Raw genomic sequence first — 21,095 nt, 5'->3', positions numbered from 1 at the left:
TACTAGAGCTCAGAACAGAGAGATACATTAAAAGAGTGTATATGGAAGGCAAGATATGGGGAAGGGCTTGCAATAAAATATTCAGGTAACGTCCAATCAAATAGGCAAACAAGAATTGCTAAACCATTTTATATAGGAATAGGCATCTGGAGAAGATTATCTTCAAAATTTTGCATAGAATTGGCCATGGGGTGAGACTGGGTGCAAAGAGATGACAACACAGGGTTTGAGTCCAGCTGTAAAACTGTAAGGGCTTGTACTCGTGAGGTGGCCTGGAGACCTGTGCTTTTAAGGAGCCACCCTAAGGAAATGAAAGTAGGAAATCCTAAATTCAAAAGATAATCTCAAATTAGTGATTAGTAGTAATTACATTTTTTACAAGCTTTTTAAAATTCATCAGTGTGAATTTGGTGAGCAATGAATAAATAAATGAATGTTTAAGGTTCTAGAAATACAGAAATAAAATGCTAAGACAGACATATAATAATTATAGCAATGTTGCAAGGACCCAGGTAATCACACATGCAGGATGTTTTTATATTTAACAATGTGGAAGAAGTAGTTGATTTTCCCTGAGGTCTTTGGAGAAGACATCATGAAAGTAGTGGTTCTCAGAGGACATCCTGAAGAAAGAGTAGAAACAATAGACAGATAAGAAAAGGAAGGGTATTTCAGACCTGAGTGCAGTGGAGATATAAATGTAAAGATCCGGAGGTCAATGTGATACAAAGCAAGGTCAAGGTCAGAGACTGAATGGATGTTCAGAGATCGATCAAGAAGTCTTGTGTGCCATTTCAGGCTTTAGACTATATGTGAAATTAATTCTTGGAAGGAGGTAATTGAAATTTCACTACCTTTGTTGTACATTTGCTAATTCTGTGGAAATAGCCACCTTCTAGAAGGTCTCATATTTTTTTACTTCATATGTTCCATTAAGCATTTAATATCTGCTGTCATTGTAGACTTTATATTTAGTTCAATAAGCCTGATACAACAGTTCTCCATAGGGACTCAGTTGGGTACTTGTGGAGAAGTAATCACTTTCCTTGTTGGGTGAATTTGTGATTCCATTTCTCATCTGTTAAGGGGCAGAATTATAAAGACGTTTCTATTCTCAGATCTTAGTAGTGTTAGCTTCTTAGCTGGTGGTCTTCTTGGAGAAGGACTTGATTTCCTGTCAACAGGAGGTTAAAATATAGACTATCACTCTTCCCTCTGGAGTGTTAATGACATCTTTCCTCACAACTCTTGACTCTCACTGTGTGTGCTTTTTGTCAGATGCTTTTTCTTCTCACAATCCACAAAACTAATGAGCAGAAACTAATAACCTCAGAATTACATGTGGATGAAGAACAGATAATCCAAAAGAGACTAAGAAATTGAATAAGGAAGCCAAAAGAAAAGTTAATAGCAATTCAACAAAATATTACATGGGAGTGAAAAGGTCTAATGAAATAAATGGTATAACTCTCCAGAGGCAAATGACAGACACTTAAAAGTGAGCAGTTGAATGGCATGCTGGGATATTTGAATATTCATAACTACCAAAAATAGCATTGGAGGTAAATAATATATTAGAACCATCGAGACAGATTTCTTTTTAAACGGGAGCTCTGTAGCTTAGGGATGAGTTCCATAGCTTGGAAAGTTAAATAACCTTGTTCATCTGCCTGTCATATCAGTTTATGTGCTTTCTTCCCTACTTGCATCAGTTGAGCCAGCATTTTTTTTTTTAATTCAGAGGATATTGAATTAGTGCTAAGCCATGGGCGTTCTCTCATGCATCTGTTATTAGCAGGGGCATGCATATGAAGAACCGTCATCTAAAGCCTTGTTATTTAAGGCGTGCTCTCTGGTGGAACCTTAAGGTCTCAGAGCTTGTCAGAAATGCTGAATCTCTGGCTGCACCAAAATCCCTGGATGATTCATACACAGGCTAAAACTGACAAGCTGCTAGGCATTATCATAGCCTGGGAAGTTAGGGTGATTTTTTTTTTTTTCAGTTTCTTTCATTGATTTATGCTCTCTTTTCACCTCCATAACTATGAGTGTTTCTCAGGTATTTGCTTTTCTGCTCAATTCTTTGTTCATTCATTCATTCCTTCCCGGAACATTTATTAACTACTGTAAAATATCCAGCAATTGAGTAGGTAGAAAGGTAAATGGGAAGTGAGTTATGACAGGCCACCTCAGCTGGTTAGGGTATAAGACAGATGAGACTGAAGACCTGGACTTCTTTAAAGTTGTTTTCACTTGGATTAACTATCAATATAAACAAACAGCTAGCAGTGCAAAACTTAGGGACAAGATTTTGACATGAGCCACAGAGTGGAAGCAGCCTCTGGTGTCTCCCCATTTCTTCTTCATGAGGCACCTGAAGTTTGGAGGTACAGGATGACTGGGAAGCATGAGGAACCCACCAGCTGAGAGGAGAAAAGTGACAGTGGGTGTACATCCTTCTATACCATTAGGCTGTTGGGGGAGCCTTGTCTGTGCCCATAGGTGTGTCTGTCACCCTATGAGGCCATTCCTCCAGCACAATTACATTACTCCCAGTGACCTTGGTTTGCCTTAACACATACCAGGATTTGCAGAAGCTCAGAGTCTACCTCTGCCTTTCCCTCACTCCACCATCTCCCTCAGAATGTCTCTTCACTTTCAAGTTTTATCTGTTACCTCCACTCTGGTGACTCTCAGATCTTCAGCCTTAAACTCAGTCCCGTGGTCTAGAATTCATATCATCCCTTTCACCTAAAACTCGGTATGTTCCCCAAACATGCTCATCTCACCTTTTCCTTTAGATGGTATATCCCTTAGTTCCCCCAGTTTCATCTGGACCAACCTTTCCCCTCAACCTTGAACACACCTTTGACTTTAATACTAGTCTGCGCTCCTTGCTGAGTCACCAGTATCTGTCACATCTCCGTCCAGTGCCACTGTGATTCATTCCTTCACCTGCACCTGCCGTTTATCACTGTCCCTTATAAATTCATATTCTTGCATCCCATGACTAACCACTGCAGTTGCCTCTAATCTGTTGTGAACGCATAAGTTCTTTTTTTTTTTAACATTCTTTATTGAGTTATAGTCATTTTACAATGTTGTGTGCATACATTCTTTTTTGTCTCCAATTATTCTTTATGCCAGTCCATTGACAGCTCCCTCTTTTACTTTTCTTCTATATCACTTTCCACATAGACATGGCATTTATAAGTTCGAAGGAAATTTAAAGTTCTTTGCTTCGAATTCTTCTTTATTCTGAAGAGGAGCTTTAGTGGGGTTAAATAAGTCATGTGACTGGTTGACAGAGGTAAAAGACACATGTATTCTGATTTATAGCTTATTGCATTTTTGTTGAGATATAGTTGATTTACAAGGTTGTGTTCATTTTAGATGTTATAGCTGATTGCATTTTTTTAAAGAAAAATATTCATTATAAACTACTTAGACATGCAAGAAAACACCATGAACAAACAAGTCAGCTTAAGAGATAGTTTAATTGCCATTTTGCCCATGTCATATCAATAATTATGGTAGACTAAAATTGAATAATACTCTGCAGATTATCAGACCTGTCATGGCTTAGTGAGTGGTAACAGATGTAATGAGAAAGGACATATTCTGTAGGTGGCTGGTAAAATGGAGAAAAGGAATTGAGAATTCCTTTAGAAACTGCATAGCTTTTGGAAAATCATTGTATTTCTAAATTTCATTTTCTTCAGCTATAAAATGGGATTTCGTACTCTGGGTAGTTGCAAAGATTAAATGAGATATTATGTGTGGAAGCTTTCTGTAAATTTTTAAATACTAAACAGCATAAGGTATTATTATACCATGGCACTATCATATGCTAGGCATACAGCAAGCAAGCAGCAAAGACTCATTTGAGACTCTGGTGGATGAAAGAAGTTTAAAACAAAAAGAAAAGAAAATAGAGTAAGAAATGTTCATGCTATGAGAACAGTCCTAATAGGTCATACTGCAGAGTAACAAATGCTGTGTGTTTAACTGGTATTAATAGAAGCGATAAAGGTTTTCATTTCTTAGCAAAAAGAAGGGAGCTATAGAATGGCAGTCTTTAACATTGTTACCAAAATATAATTAGTCCCTTTTGTACTATTACGTAGCATATTAAATGCACTTTTTATTAGTTCATGGGCAAGAAAAGGAAGTGGAAAATAGAATGGAAATGAGATTCACATCCGTAAAAGCTGTAAGATCACAATAAAAATGTATGATTTAGAAGTGAATATTTTAGATTAAATTAGAGGCATTGAATTGGAATCTAAACTTATGGAGTTCAGAAAACCTTTTATGAGCTAACTTCCAACAGTAATGAGAAACTAAACATCTAACTTGAAATGTCCTTTTTCTACACATAAGATCAAAAATAAATGTGAATTAACCCATAACAGTATAGTTATAATTACAAGAAGGCGAGTAATAGAAAGATGAGAAAAGATGTTGGATAATCTTAGTTCTAGCAACATCTAGTGTTTTCATTGTATATGTCATCATTTTGAAATGATTTAACCTCACTTATCTTTTGATTCCCTTAATGCTGGAATAGGCAGATTCATTCATATATTGATTGCTTCTTAGTATTAAGAAATTGGATATGATGGTGAACTTGGATGTCTACTACATCTTTCACTATCTGACTCGTCTTTCCCCATTTGTTGGAGAGCATTCTAATGGTCTAATAGTCTCATAGGAAGTAACTATTCAAAAGCATTTATAAAATTTCCCCCAAAAGATTCACTTTCCCTATCCTATGTTACATGTTGTCATTGTTTTATTTATATCATTAAGATATCTGATTTTGTTTATATTGGAATAGTTCGGTTTTTATGTCATTCACAAGGTCAAAAATAAGTGATTCATTGTAAATTATAAAGTAATTGGTGTCTGGGAATCTGAAGACTTATAAGAAATTATTTCTTCCTTGAAAAAATAGCTTGTCATTTCAAATGAGCTAAGACTTACAGAAGTTTTGTTTATGTCATCAAAATGTAAACAGTGTGATTTCAGTATGAGTGTATGTCACTGTCAGTAAATTGTAACTTGACATTAATATTTATTTAATATTTATTTCTTGGTAAAATATGTTACTGTTTTCTACAAGATTAAAACTTACTCATCTAAAGAAATCTTAAAAATGAATTTAAAAAAAAATCTAAATCTTTTTCACTCAATATTTTCTTCAATATCAACTATCATCATATATTTCTAAGTAAATCATCATCTTGTTAACCCAAGGAGTCAAAAAACAATTTTTATGCCTTGGCTTAAATTCTTACAGTTTTCATAGGACCAAATACACTACCTATAGATAGAATTTAAGTGTTACTATAAAAACATTCTAGAGCAGAAATATATAAGAACAATAATGCTTTTGAAACTTTATCTGTATCAAAGTTACATCTGCATTTGCACCTTTTTAATTTCTTTTACTTTTTAAAAATTCTTTGTCCAGTTATGTTAAAGAGAACTTTTATTTTCTACCTTAAAAGACTCTTACTCAGATGCTTGTTTCACTTTGGAAAATAAGACAATGTAGTTAGCTGGATATTGTTTACATGAAATTTTGACTAAAATTTAAAATTTCATTTAAATTGAGTTGGGACTAAACTTCATAGGATTGTGAGGACTGAACTGTTAAGTCTAAAATTTATAGAAACACTTCATTGGGTGGAAAGGGAGTGGGTGGCTAATTCCATGCTTACACACAATAAAAAAAATTCAATAAATATAGTCATTTAGCAACTTCTTCACAATATCTAGGAATGGGAATTTGTCTACAAAGTAAAATAGTCAGTGAAGCTCCCAAGAGCATTCATACAACCTTTGGGATTTTGATCAACTTATTCATAACAAAATTACATAGTTTTTCATGGCTAAAATCATTTAAAATATACATATAACACCCAATCAGGAATGTCATTCAAGTATCTCCATTTAAAAATGAAATTAAAAATATGAAAACTCATGATATGGGAGGCTTACCAAGAGCAGAAAAATGTATTTGAAATCTGCTTATGAACCTACAATTGGTTTAAACAAAATAACCCATAAATTCAGTTCCCATAAAAATGTTAAATTTCAAGTTTTCTGGAGACTTTGAAGACATTAGACAATTTATTTTCCTGTCCAGGATTTGAATCTTCTCTACAACATCCTCATTTTTTTTCATTGAAAAGAACTCCATTATTACATCATAATCACTTAAATATTTATGAGTGCTCCCTAAAATTTCATGCTGAAATTAAATGTAAATTGTTCTCTATGCAAACGAAATCTGTATTTTCAAAGTATTGTATTTCTTGATCCTCTGTTATTGTAACACAATGGCTTAAGGTTATTAAATTCAATTTTAATAATTTTCCAAGTTTTATTAGTCATTGATATATGTAGTTAGCTATATACCTTAACCTTAATCAGAATATAAGACCTTATTTCTTGTCTCTTAGGATATGAATATAATCTGTAGAGAATAAGATTAATACCTTCCTTCAGGAAAGATATTATAGGCTTTCTTTAATGAGTTTTAGGTCCCTATATAGAACCACACATTTTTGTTCTTTTTTCATCTTAGAGTAAATGTGACCTTTCAGTCAGGAGGCCCTGGTGGATATTGGAAACTGCACCGAGATGGTGGTCTAGAGAGTACGTCTTAGTTCTAGCTTTGTCAATAAGTAGCTGATGGAATTTAAGCAAGCCTGTCAAACATTCTTTGCTTAATATATTCTAATTGCCAAATGTAGAATTTGAATCAGATAATTTCTGAAGTAGCCTAAATTTCTCAACTTCTGAGAATGTATAAATTGATGTTAACTCAAGGTCATAATCAATACCCATCTTGCTAAGAGTTCAGAAATAATAATATTGTACTAGATACAATCTAACCTAAAATGTTGTTAATTTAGTAAGTTTCATACCCTGCCTGTAATAAGTAGATGAAAGTATATTTTGGATTACCCTGAATTAAATTCAGAGGAACACTAAGGGAGCTGTCTCTACATGAGGCTTCTTTTCTTTTTTCCCCTCCATTTTCTGTTTTATTAGGTAGAATTTTAAGTTTGCACATACACATTATATTGCATACATATATACAGTACACTGCACATTTTTTTAGTTTACACATATGTACGAATTATTGTTTATAAGAACAGATTAGATCTTTAGCTTTTTAAACTTACATAGTTATCAAAGGAATAAATTTTGATTAAAAGCTGTGCTGTGCCTGTGTGTCTGGGTGTGTCTGTGTACGTGTGGCACCTTTGCCTGGCTCGACCACTAGGGGTCATCATAATGTGCATGTCTGAGGGGAGGAAGGCTTTTCAGCCTGTTGGTGCTTGCTTTCTTTCCTTTCTTTTTTCTTTTTCTTTTTTTTTTTTTCTTTTTTGCCTAGGTGCAGCAATGCATGATAATCACTCTTCTAATAGATTGTATAACTTAAAAGAGAACCTCTATTTAAAAATAGCTTTTTATGTTGACGTATATGTGAAGTTATTCTACCATAAGAACTTTCTTGGATAGAGAAAAAAAACTGTTTTTCTTCCCATCCCCCTTTCACTTGCTTCCAGTTTAGTATCTTCTTCTCATTGCAAACTTCCTGTATTTAGTTTCCCTTCTGTATTATCAGGTGCTCAGGGATATCAATAAAATTTCTGGGTATTTTAGAATACGTCAGTATATTGGATTTAATATAAAGTGTCTACCTATTTGTAAACAAATGCCTGTTTTTAATTCAATAAAATGAATTAGAGATAGGTTATAATAAATAATTGTATATCATACTTTATTATAAAAGTGAAAAAAGGTAGGTTTATGATGACAAGTATGATACTCATCCGTAAAGAATTTAGCAATTTCTAAATTTCCTGATGTAAATGTTTTTTCACATCTCCCTGATGGACAACTGACATAGTTCTAACATGCAAAATTATAAAATGATTTTTAACACTGATTGATTAAAAAACACAGGTTTATTAGCCCTGTATGAAATACTTAGTTTAAGGTTGCCACATTTAGCAAATAAAAATACAGGGCTCACAGATAAATGTGAATTTCAGATAAACAACAAATCATTTTTAGTCTAAGTATATCCTATATAATATTTGGGACATGCACTAAAGAATTATCTATTGTTTATCTGAAATTCAACCCTGACTGGGTGTCTTATATTTACATAGAAACTCTTCTTAGGGTATAAATATGTCCAACTGACTAAAGTTATTTCTAAACTATATATATGAGATAGAGTTTCATCTCAGTTATTTAGAAGGCAAACTTCAGGCTTCCTTATGGTGAAAGAAAGAAGTACAATCAGAATTACAAGCGAATAGGCAGGAGGAAGGAAAGAAGATTGGGAAGGAAGGAGGAATGGAGAGAAAGTAAAAGGGAAGGAAGAAGAAACTAATGAATGTCTCTGGCTCTGCAAAAGTGACCTGTGAACATCCAGCAACTGAGAGAAACCTAGCAGAACATAAGAGAAAAGGATTATGCTTCATGATTCAGAAATTGGTATACTTCCTACCAGGTGAAAAGCAACACTTACATTGGCAAACAATTGCACAAAAGCTGGGAATTATATGGGAGAGAGATTAGAAAAGCAAAAAAGAATAAAAGATAGATGATGGAAAAAAGATAAAAGGGAGTTACAAAGAGCCTAAGTAATGTCAGTAAGGGTGGAAGTCTTAACACAAATGGAGATCCAGTGACTTGAATCAACACTGGTCTGGGTGAAGTTGTGATGGAGTAGGTCAGTCTTTCATTCTCAGGAACTTCCATGAGCATCAGTTACCACATTAAATCCGTATTATCATTTGGCCAATCTTACAGCATATTAAGAGTAGAAATTAGGAAGGTGATGGCAAAACCATTTTTAGTTCAGTTTAGCCACCAAGAATATGAATCTGTCTTGCCACAAATCTGCAAATTTCAGTGATATGAGAGAAGTTATGTAACTTGCCTAAAGTCACAGAGCAAGTAAAAGAGTAGAGTCAGGATTCAACCCCATGTTTTACAACAAAAGCCTCATATTTATTTCACTTAGCAAAATTATCATACCAACCAATGTATTTATTTGGCCAGGAGGGAGAGTCACTATGGTAGAAATGAGTTAAAACATAATGCAATTGAAGTGTTGCCTCTCATGGTAGTTTATTCATGGAGAGCAAACCCAAGTGAACTATGTTTTAGAATCCAACTAATGAAAAGATGAAAGAATTCCCTTATTATCATCTCATCCTAATGGAAAAGACAAAAATGTTTTATATGAAAATACTTAGGACTGAGTCACATGCAAAGAGATATACAAGAAAACTCTGTTACCTTGATAGTGGTGATATTATTAAGGGTGTTTGTATATGTCTAAACTCATCAAACTACACATTAAATATGTGCAGTTCTTTGTATATCAATTACATTTCAATAAAGCTGTTAAAAAATGAATGCAAAATTGAAATATTTCCATTTAAGAAATACAACAAAATCAGTTATCAAATTTTAAGCAAAAGGAAAAAAGGGGGAAGATTAGCTTTAAATGGTGAATAACAACCACCAACTTATGAAATTGTAGAATTCTGAGCAATTTATCCCTGGAAGAGTTTGGGAACAACTGAATGTAGAATGTACACAATGTTGATGAATTATTGACCATTTGCACATGGACAAATATTGCAATTAGTAAATATCTTCAGCATACTGGTCACCTACTTAGAGAATCTTTCTAAATACTTATCTCAAAGGCCTCTCAATCCCATTCCCTTTGCCAGTCACTATGATAAATTATTAGTTTATCTCTACCTACCTCCTCCAATTTCCAGCCAAAAAAAATGTAAGCTCTAAATTGTTTGCTACTGTATCACCAGGATCTAGTGTAATGGTTACCTCAGAAAGGAGAATGCTAAATCTTTATTGAAAGAATGAATGAATGATACTTACATAAACCAATCCAATGCCTATCAAATACGATATTTGTATTACGGTCTGAATTTTACTGTGTTTTAAGATGGACCCTTGGGTCCCATATTACCTTATTTCTATTGTTTAGAACAATCTACCTCCTGCTTTTGAACTTCAATAGTATGTTGAGTATAAAAATAATAGATCATTCTATCAGGTAATGAAACTCCAATATTGGAGATTTCTGAGGCTTGTCATATAATTACGTATTTTATTTCATTTGCTTTTGATTTTGGAAGCCTGTTAACTGTTTTGGGGTTTTTTTTTAATTATTTTTAATCAATTTCCCTAGAAAGTGTTACACTTGCTTAATCTTGTAAGATTCAGAGGTGTCATTATTTCAATGAATTTCTTTCTTTCATATTTTTGAATTTTTTCTTTCATTGGTTTTGTTCTCTATTCAGAAATATGTGCATCCTGGAGTTCCTTTTTTCCCATATATAATGCTTTCCTTTAATCATTCTAAACCATTTGTTTTTTGAATTTTATTTCCCATTATTTTTTTTCAATTTTCAAGCCTCTTACACATGCCATTCTTTCTTTTTTTTAATGCTTCTAATATAGCATTTATTCATAATAGAGTAATTTTTTATTTTTAATCAAACAGGCAAATAAGAATAATTTAGACTATTAATCCCTAAATAATCCATGAGACACAGTTGTGTGGGTCTCCAGAAATTCATCTAAGTTTTCTATGTTTTAAAACTATTTTCACACTTACTACCAGTTAAAATGTCTCAATGTTCTGGATTGTTGCATCAAGCAGAAAACTGATGAGAGGCACAAGTTTTCATTAAATAAAAATCTTTTACATGGAAGAGAAAAAAATACTATTATGTTCCATAAACTTTCTGAACATCAGCAACTGCCTCCTTCTTTCAGTGTTAACAAGATACCTCAAGCAGGAACTTGCCAGCTTCCCTTGACCCTGTTCAGTCATATACAATCCCCCATGAATTGTTTCCATCCTTTCTTATTCAACAAACATTTTAGCACTGTTTCTGAGAATACATAGTTGCTGTGGAACCACAATAGTACTAGCTAATCTGGTGAATAGAAGCAAGTATTCAAATTTCAATAAAATATATACACAAAAATATTTAATGAGCACTTAGTGTGTGTAGATTATTCATGAAGCTCCACGGATCATAATGAATAAGCCATGATCTTTTTCTCAAGGAGCTATGAAGACTATTCAGAGAGATAAGAGACATCCAGGAAGAGCAATGTTATTTCACTTAATTTTTAGTTTAGTAGTGATGTGACTTAAAAAACAAGATTTGATATCAGATAAATGGCAAAGACATCTGGCTTCTCCATTTACTTACTGGTATATGTCAAGATCTGTGTCTGCAGAACCAGGCCAATAAGAGCTAGCTCGTAGGGAATTTTTATTAGTATAATCCCTGGTAAAAACTAAACAGTCAGTCAAAGTCTCTTCCCCCTTTCCTTCCATAGGAAGTTGTGATGATCAGTTGGACTATTAATTGTCACCATGTCATGTGGTTCATGTCTCAAAAGCACTCACATTAGAAGGTGGTGTCTTCTTTCCCAGTGTTTCTCCAGGTCGAAGTTCAAGATATCTTGGGTGATGAAAAAGATGTCTTGGGCAATGTCTTTCATCATGACTCTGGATTCACTGTTATCACACCTCCTAATAACTGCAGTGCTGTTTATAGACAGAAAATATAATGGGTTGGTAAGAAAGTAGATGTGATCGTCAATCTAACTTGCCCATACATTTCTTAATCCAAAGAGAGAGGCTCATTTCATAGCCCAGAAAATTAATTCCAGATTGTTTAAGTAAATTGCTCAAAGTTAAACCAACTGACCTCTTGACTCTTACTTCATTACTTTTTCCATTAAATCATTTGTGTGTTGCATTTAGAAACTAGATCCAAAGATTTGGGGATATAAAACACATGAATATATGTAAAGATATTACTCTTGCTAATTCTGAAACCATCATGGATTTTCTTCTCTCTTGCTTTTTCTAGATTGAAATAGTTCTTCAGGTTGGAGAAGATAGAATGAAAGTTTATTTTGAGTAACAATCTTTTTGTCTGTTGATAGATGGCTTAAACAAAAATCACCCCAGAACAGTTTCTATCCAGCCTTGAATTACTCTTATTCTGAATATAGCTTTAAAAATGTTAAAACTTTTTATTATTACTCAGAGTTTGTTAAATGTAACCTGTGAGCATTGCTATCCAGACACCATTATTCCTTTTATGTTGCATATTTTAAAATATTTTCCTGATTATGGTCTTATATAATAAGAGCACAATTGTAAAAATAATTAGGAATTTACAAAATGTTTGTGCTACTAGTTAAATCACTACAGTAAGTCAGAATTCACTATCCAAATTGTATAAAAATTGTAGTTCCTAGCTAACAAGAAGTAAACTTCTGTAAAGTGCCACCTTTGAGGAAAAAAGCACTGCTCCATTCCCTCCAAAATAGTGTTTCAATGTGTCATTTTTGTTAAGCAGCTCTTCATATGGAACCCATTAAGTCACTACTACAATTAAATATAAGCAGATGTTACCAAATACAATACTTGCTAGCTTTCTTAACTAAAGCATGTTATTACATGGTAAACAGGCATTAATCTTTCTCAGACTCGAATTTAAGGCCCTCTGAGCATCAGCAACTGCCTCCTTCTTTCAGTGTTAACAAGATACCTCAAGCAGGAACTTGCCAGCTTCCCTTGACCCTGTCCAGCTCACACGCAATCCCACATGAATTGTTTCCATCCTTTCTTGTTTAACAAGCATTTTAGCACTGTTTCTGAGAACACATAGTTGCTGTGAAACCATAACAGTACTAGCTAATCTGGGGAATAGAAACAAGTATTTGAACTTCAATAAAATATGTACACCTTGGAGGTTGATTGTATATTACTATGTAAGTTACAAGAGAAGTCACCCATTCACTTTACAGATCTTCCTAGATTGATGATGATCATCCTAGATCAACTCACTGTAAATTAGAAATACCATAATCAAAATGCGTTTAATACCCCTAATCTACCAAACATCATAGCCTAGCCTCCCTTAAACACACTCAGAACATGCACATTAGGTCGGGCAAGATCACCTAACACAAAGCCTGTTTTATAATAAAATGTTGACTGGCTCATGTAACTTATTGAATTAGTATTAAAATTGACAAACAGAATGGTTGTAGTTTAGTTTGTGTTCTGTTTTTACATATATATATATTAAATTATAATTTAATATATATTCATATATATTAAATATATTATATATTATAATATATAATTATATATATACACACACACACACACACACCCCATAGAGGAATACTACTCAGCTGGTTTATTAGTTCTTTACCCCTCTGATACGTGGCCAACTGGGTCTGTGGCTCCACAGCCCGGCGTCACGGGAGAGTATTGTAATGTGTATGGTTAGCCCAGGAAAAGATTAAAACTCAAAGTGCTCTTTCTCCTGAATGCTTATGACTTTCTCACCATCATAAAGCTGAAAAATTGTAAGCTGAATCATCTTAAATCGGAGACAGTGTGCAATTCTATAGATAACAGCACCAAACGTATATTGGAAGTATTTGCGTGAAGAAAGGTAGTCTTGATTCCAATGCCCTCCCTAAAAGAGTCAATGAAATCGGGAATTCGAGATTTGCAACTATTAACTACTATATATAAAATAGATTGAAAATTTTTCTTCCATATAGCACAGGGAACTATATTCAGTATTAGTAACCTATAATGAAAAAGAATATGAAAACAATCATGTATACGTACATGTATGACTGAAACATTATGCTGTACACGAGAAATTCACGCATTGTAACTGACTATGCTTCAATTTTAAAAAGTCATTGAATTTTTAATCAAAATATGAATTATGTTTAGTGATAATTTCACATTACTATTACTGTTAGGAGATAATCTTTTGTGGATCTTGTGTATGTCTGCATGTCTCATGAGTGAGTCACTAATTGCCCTTTGTTCTGGGCTGTCTTTTCAAAAATGTTTGCATAACAATTAGACTTAGAAGGTATAGTGTATTTGAAACAAAGAGTAGGCTTCCTTGCTTCTCAACATAATAAGACTGATTCCTACAGGAACAAAGGTCAGATATGCTTACTTCCTATTTTAGAATATTCAAGTTCTTGAAACCCCCTAGATTTTCAGGGGTCATCTGGCCCCCTTCATGTCTCCCTGGGAGAATTAGGATTCATCTGATACATGCAAAATTTTGGATACTCTTGATACTACTACTGTCACGAGAAATAAAGTCTTTTGTCTTCAACTCAGGAGATTCCTTATCTTCTCTCAGGATCCACAAAACTCTGTCTCTGTTTTGAGGCAGTCTAACTTAGTACCTCTCAAGTTAGGTAAAAATCTCAGACTCTCCACAGTTCTTGAAAGATGTTTTGACAATGAAGAGTGAATGCTGATAGAGAAAAGGATTTCTGGAAGAGGGAGAATGAGAGCCATGCTGGCTAATAGGATTTATGGGAAATCCATGGAAATTGGTAATGAATCTGTTGATCAAATAGTATGGTCAACTGGGAAAATTAATGGTCCTCAACTTTATTGCCTGTTAATGAAAAAAAATTGGGAAATGGTTGCAGCTATCTGAACAGGGTGCAAGAATTGTTAATTCTCCCCTGGGTGGGGGCAGGGGTGAAGGGAGGGGAAGGATGGACGGAAGGAAGAGTTTCTTGTCACTACAGTGAGCAGCCTCAGGTCCACCCATTGTGATAACTTGTGCTAAGATTCATCCTAGAAGTTCAGAAGGGGTTCTGCTTCCTCTCAGACAACAGTTACTGAAATGGGCACCTACATTAGCCTGGAAGGAGGGGAATCCACAAGAGGCATAGGCAGAAACCAGGTGAATCTTACAAAATTTGGCAACTTCATTTCAGAAAGGAAGGGAAGGGCATGCAATGCTCTTTGAGGAACAATGGAAATGACTGGACTGTCTTATAGCTCAGCCCCTCTTGCAGGCTATGATGACTGTCTTAGATCCATTTGAAGATGAGAGTATGAGATCTGAGGGGGTTTAATTTGTTTTGTATTTTGTAATGGGTCCTGAATGCTATAAGAGATTTAATTCTCTGGGGAAGAATTCCCTGAGGTAGGGGAAAACTCTTATGGGAAATCATAGATTAGGCATTGACTTACGTTGAGACTCTTGTTGATCCAGACCATTTGCATGCTGACAAAGGTGACCACTGAAAAATGAGAAGTGAGAAGGCAGGCTCGGGGATGACCATGGAACGGCCCCACCCCTGCTCTGTGCCAAATCTCAGCTCCTTGTTTGTCTTGGCGGTGTGAGTTCTCTGAGAGAAGAGGGCAGAAAGATCCTATCTGCCTCAGGCTGTAAACAAGTCTCAGTCCGGCACAGGAGGTTGCGAGCCACTGGGTGCGGATTCAGGGCCCGGCCCTGCCCCTGCCCCTGCCTGGGCGCTGCACACAGGAGATGGTGGCTGTGGCTGTGCCCCGCCTCTCTTCTCGTGAGAAGTACCAGTAATGGCGCCGGGTCTGACGAGACAAAGGCTACGGGGCCCCTCCCCCCCAGGGCACACCAGCCTTGTTGCTTTGCTTCTTTCGCAATTCATGGGGAACTGAGTTTGTTCTGCTCCCTATCACCTCCCAGCCACTGCATGCAGCACCCTGCAGTCCCCCGGAGCTGCCTCAGTGCAGCCGCCCCTGTCCTCCGCCCGGCTCGGGTGGCCTGTCCCAGCCACAGCTGCTGGCTCGCATTTCGGGCTGGGTGTTGCGGGGACCTTGTGTGCCCATTTAACTTAGTTCTGTCAGTCAAGGGGTGCTCGGGGCAGATCTGAGCCTCGGAGCCTCCCCCTCCATCCCGTCGGCCTCTCCATTGAAGGGGGGAGACCCAGCGGACGAGCGCTATTCCTCCTTTGCCGCTCCCTCCCCGTGGGACCAGTCTGCACTGTTTGGTTTTTCCTTCTTTCCTTTTTCCTTTTCTCCTACCAGATTTTTGGCATCTTTGTCTTTCAAAGAGGGCGATGTTCTGTGGGAGTTCGGCAGGTGCTCTGGTTGGCTGAGTCAGTCCGTAGATGTGAGTTTTGGTGTATTTGTGGGAGAAGGTAAGCTACAAGCTTCCTTCTACTCTGCCATCTTGCTTCTCTCCCCTTTTTTCTTTCTTCTGAAACCATAGCAAAGACATATTTAATTTGTAATCCATAATGTCTTCAAGTTTTTCTTAGGTCTCTTGTACAAAGCTAAGCATGGCTTATTTGTATTTATAGAAAATGTTCTATCTTCTTAACCCAATTACTTTATCTTTTTGGGATTTCATCTCAGTTTTATGCTCTTTTCATCAGTTTATGTCAGAAAGTATATTTGACCTTCTATTGTTTATATCTAGAATTTTACTCCATTAAGTTAAAAAAATAATGACTCTGGACTTTGATTCACAACATCTAACCTTTAATATTTCAATACATCCTCAGAATCCGTAAGTTAAAACACCACCCATTTCCCAGTAGACACAATGTAAATCTATTTAATGAATGGCATTGTGCTACAATATGCCAGGCAAAGTATTCTTTTGTAAGGAATCACAAGTTAATATAAAATATGTAAAGCTTAATCCCCAAAACTATACAAGTATACAAAAGAATTAAAGTATACTATCAAAAGTATACAAAAGTGCACAAGTATATAGAAGTATATAAAAGTATAAAAGAAGAGAGCCAAGACATGTCACAAAAATGGCACAACGGACCATATGGATTTAGGTAAAGAAAATGAAAGCATTAAAGTGTTACCCAGTTTAACATGACAATATAATAATCATCATTATAATAGGTATAATAGAAGAAGAAAAAGAAGAATCAGACAAAGGAAAGAAGGGAGGAAGGGAAAGGCAGAAGAACTAATATTTACAGCACATTTACTGTAATTTAAGCATGTGATTACCACATCCTATATATATATAAGATTCTCTGAGTTAAGTATTTTACAAGTGTGGAAAATGAATTTTACTATAGAAAAATGGTAAAGGATGACTTAGAAAATATATGTTGGGATCCATACATGGGGGGACTTTGAAATAGGCAAAAGCAAAAATCTGCAATCTTCTTGAAAAATATGTGGATTTTATGGTTATAAAAATAACGACTAAAGACAGATTTCCTGAATTTGAATTTCAGTACCCCTATTTTCTAAGACCATGGTCAAGTTACTTAATCTTTCATTGCCTCAATCTCCTAACCCATTAAAGGAGAGCAACAGTAGTACCTACCTCATAATGTTGGGAGGATTAAATGCAAGTATACATACAACATGCTTAGAGCAAACATGGTACAGCTTCCTGTGACATGTCTTCAGAAAGAAAATATTCTATAATTTCATTATTGTTACAGTATTTTTTTCAATGACACTATTTTAGTTTAAAAGAATGACATGGTGAGAACTGCCTTTTACAAAAATTAATCTAAAAAAATCCAAATGAAAAATAAGAAAACATGACTAGTGTGGATTCAATTAGGAACATAAAAATAATTCAAGTGCTACCTGTTGTCCAATATCTGAAAGCTGTTTCACATATTTTGTTTAGTATTTTTTCATCTAGCAGAGCACTTCCTGTTGCAGTTCAACTGTCATGGAAGGCAGTGGAAGACCAATATACTGTTGCTAAGTCAATCTCCTACAAAACTCTACACGCACCTTACATCCCCACTGTCATGTTCCTTTTTTAAGGTCTCTATTATTATTCACCTAAACACCTCAATGCACATCTAAGAGACAGTTATGATGATACTTCCAGCCTCATCCTTATGTTTATCACCCCCACATTGGCATCAGAATTATCTTTTCAGTAAGAAAATCCAGAAATTTACTAGTCTTTTCCAGCTATTTGTCAGTGAGCTCTTTGAGGGCAAGGATGATATTGCTAGAGCAGGCAGGCAGATAGATATGAGCAGAGAAAGGGGAATATGGGCAAATGACAGAAAACCATATATCTTGTGAACAGCAGGGGTCTTGACACAGACCAAGAAAAACAGGATCCTCTGGACTAATAAAAAAACATACCTTCTGGGTTGATAAGTATCCTGGAGGCAGAAGGGTGGGACAGGACAGGAATCCCCACTATCTGAATGTAACCTTTTGATCTATGACCTCTGTCCAAATGTAATATTTTGTTTTGATTCCCCCATTTGAATGTAAACTTTTGTTCATTATGACCTCATCCAACTTCCTGATCAATACTAAATAAGGATGAAAAAATCCCTCCTCCCTACTTGGGGAGGTGGAGTTGAGATGAAGATCAGGAAAGACAACCCCAAACCCTTCCCCACCAATGAGTATTCTGCCCATTCAGTTTTTCACTCATATAACGACCTTGCCAAGGAAACTTGGGGCAGCTATTCACCTGGGTCTGCCCGCTCTTTCCTTGAGAGCATGCTGTCTATCCCTTAATAAATCCTTGCTTTGCTCTCTTGACCTCCACGTCTTGTCTTTGAATTCTTTCTGCGATAAGACAAGAACCTCTCGACTCCAACAGTATCTTGAAAGTTAGTAAGTGCATGCTGGAAAAAACAAAAGCAAACAATAAAACCCTAAATCTACCTAACATTTGCCCATTACCAGGTTGTAAATACTCCCACTGTGGCCACTTTGAAGCTGCCAGTGTAATGTCATATGTGATTTAAACATGGGAGTGGGTGCACACAGTCAGCTTTCATGAGGCAATACAAATCAGCCTCAGCACATTTTCATGCAGCAGTGCAATTCTGCTTCAGGTCCCTAGTAGATGTTTTGTTAGCATTTCTTAAATGAAGTATTGCTTAATTATTTGTGCTAAAGTATGGGAACAAAAGGAAACTAGGGGCAACTAACTAAATAGTTAATGGAACCTCCAGAAACTGTCATCAACAAGATGTATACATCTAGTTAATTAGGGGAAAAAGGATCATGATAGGAATAGATATGCATTAATAATTTGATATTTAAATACTGATCTTAGCATAGAATTGGGTAGAACCTTGCTGAGAAGTCTGAAAAACAAAAGTGAATTGAATCACTTTATGATAAGTTGTTTGCACTGTCAGTGAGTGCTGTGGGGCAGTAGGGAAGATTTGTAAAATAAATTGAATGAGATCAAATACGTAAAAATTGTACTTTCCTAGATATCATAATTTTAATAACAAGAAGGTATTCAAATCACACAATATTAGGTCTGAGGACAATAAATTCTTACCAGTAAACATATCATACAACACATAATAAAGAAGAAATGTTAGGAAATCATCTGCATTAAGAATTTAAGATAAGCAAGGCTAGAATGTTGTGTTTGAAAGCTTGAATCTCAGGATAATGAGTAGACATATGCATTGGAAATTATCCCCATCCACAAACCTTTAGAAATCTGATTCCTCACCTATATGAATCCATTTCACCTCACTCACTCACTGTCAAAGTGTGCTAATTAGAAGACTCTCCCTTTAGGTGTGCTGAGACATAGAATCTCTGAGAAGTATGCATATTTTATGACACGCCATACTGTGTTGTTGTCTCTTTTATCTCCACATATAGAAGTTGTTCATGAGTAGGCAAGTATCCTACTCAAGCTTCCAATAAAAGCTAGACAGGAAGTAGTTCTGAGATGGAGCCAGGGGAACTGGGATTGGGGGAGGTCATCTGCAGGGTGGGGTGGGGTGGGAGACAATAGTTAGGGACCTAATCCAATATCCAGTAGGCTGATCTTGTCCACATGACCTAAAAGAGCGAATATAACCACTATAAATTCAAATAAAGTCCTAAAAACATTCTTTGCCTCTTCTTAGTACTTCCTCTTAGTTTTCTTTAGATGAAAACTGTGTTTAGGAAAGTAGGTATATATTTATGCTTACTTTATATAATAGTACAGAACTGAGGAAATGTTAGGGGAAAATAAATAATATCTGCCCCATAATATTAATCATTGCTAATAAAATTTTAAAATATGAATGTTCTGTCTTTCAAACTAGTTCCCAGAAGGCAGCCATTAACAGTTCCATTGGGTATAAAGCCAGCACTGGTTACAAACACTTGCTTACCATGGCACTGAACCCTTTGTAAAGGTGAGTTGGTATTCTGCGCTAAATCTTTACAATTTAAGGTGAGTTGGTATTCTGCGCTAAATCTTTACAATTTAAGGTGAAATAATTTGTTGTCATACAATTCCTTTTGAAAACCAAATCTCATGGCATCTCTTTTATCATTACAATGTCTTAGAAAATGCTATTTCAAATGATGTTTCATATTCCCCATAGGAGGGAACAGCCTAGATCTGGTCCCTGAATCCAAAGATTGTGAGCAATCTCCATAAGAACGATTAAATTCGGAGTTGCCTCACCACAAAGACCTGTTCAGACAACATTTCCTATTTCTATTCACGATTATTTTCTTTTAGTCTTTTGGAGAGTGACCAGTTAGTAAATAATCCATATTATTGGACACTACGTGATTAACACATTTATCACTTAGCTCTCCTGATTGCTTTCTCACCTAAGAGAAATAAAAGAAATACATTGAATATATTATTTTATTTGAAGCACTATAGAAAAAATTACCTAGCATTCTAGAAAGGACACTAAGGAAGAATTTGGTGAACAGATTTCTTATGGTCAAACAAAATAAAAATCCTAGAATATCAGTAACACACGATCAGATGGGAGGATAAATGCATGCTGGCAAAGAGGAAAGGGGGATATTTTTATTTATAGGTAATTAACTTACTAAATTACTTCAGCATTAATATGTTTTGTTTTAAAAGAATAGGGTTGGCCGAAGTACAGCTCCTCTCTGATGCATGATAGACAGAGTCAGCAAAGTCTGAAAATGAAGTCCCATGGGAGGCCGATAGGCCCAGGACTGGGGCCAGATATGTGCCTCTTTCTCCTTTATTCATTGTCTTTTTTTAATAAACAGACACGTATCCTCAATCCCATTTTCCTACTTTCCCACAATTAATATTTTTCACTCTTCTAGTTTTGTCAGATTCGTATGTTTAACTCTGTCTTCACATTTCTCAAAATTTGGTCCTCCCGTCTCCTACCTAAGTCAAATGCTTATTCAAAACACAAATTCCAGACCCCATCAGAAACACTGAAATTGCTGGGAA

The sequence above is a fragment of the Camelus ferus genome, chromosome 29, assembly GCF_009834535.1.
Source record: "Camelus ferus isolate YT-003-E chromosome 29, BCGSAC_Cfer_1.0, whole genome shotgun sequence".
NCBI classification, from domain to species: Eukaryota; Metazoa; Chordata; class Mammalia; order Artiodactyla; family Camelidae; genus Camelus; species Camelus ferus.
Note: the sequence above shows the minus strand (reverse complement) of the source record.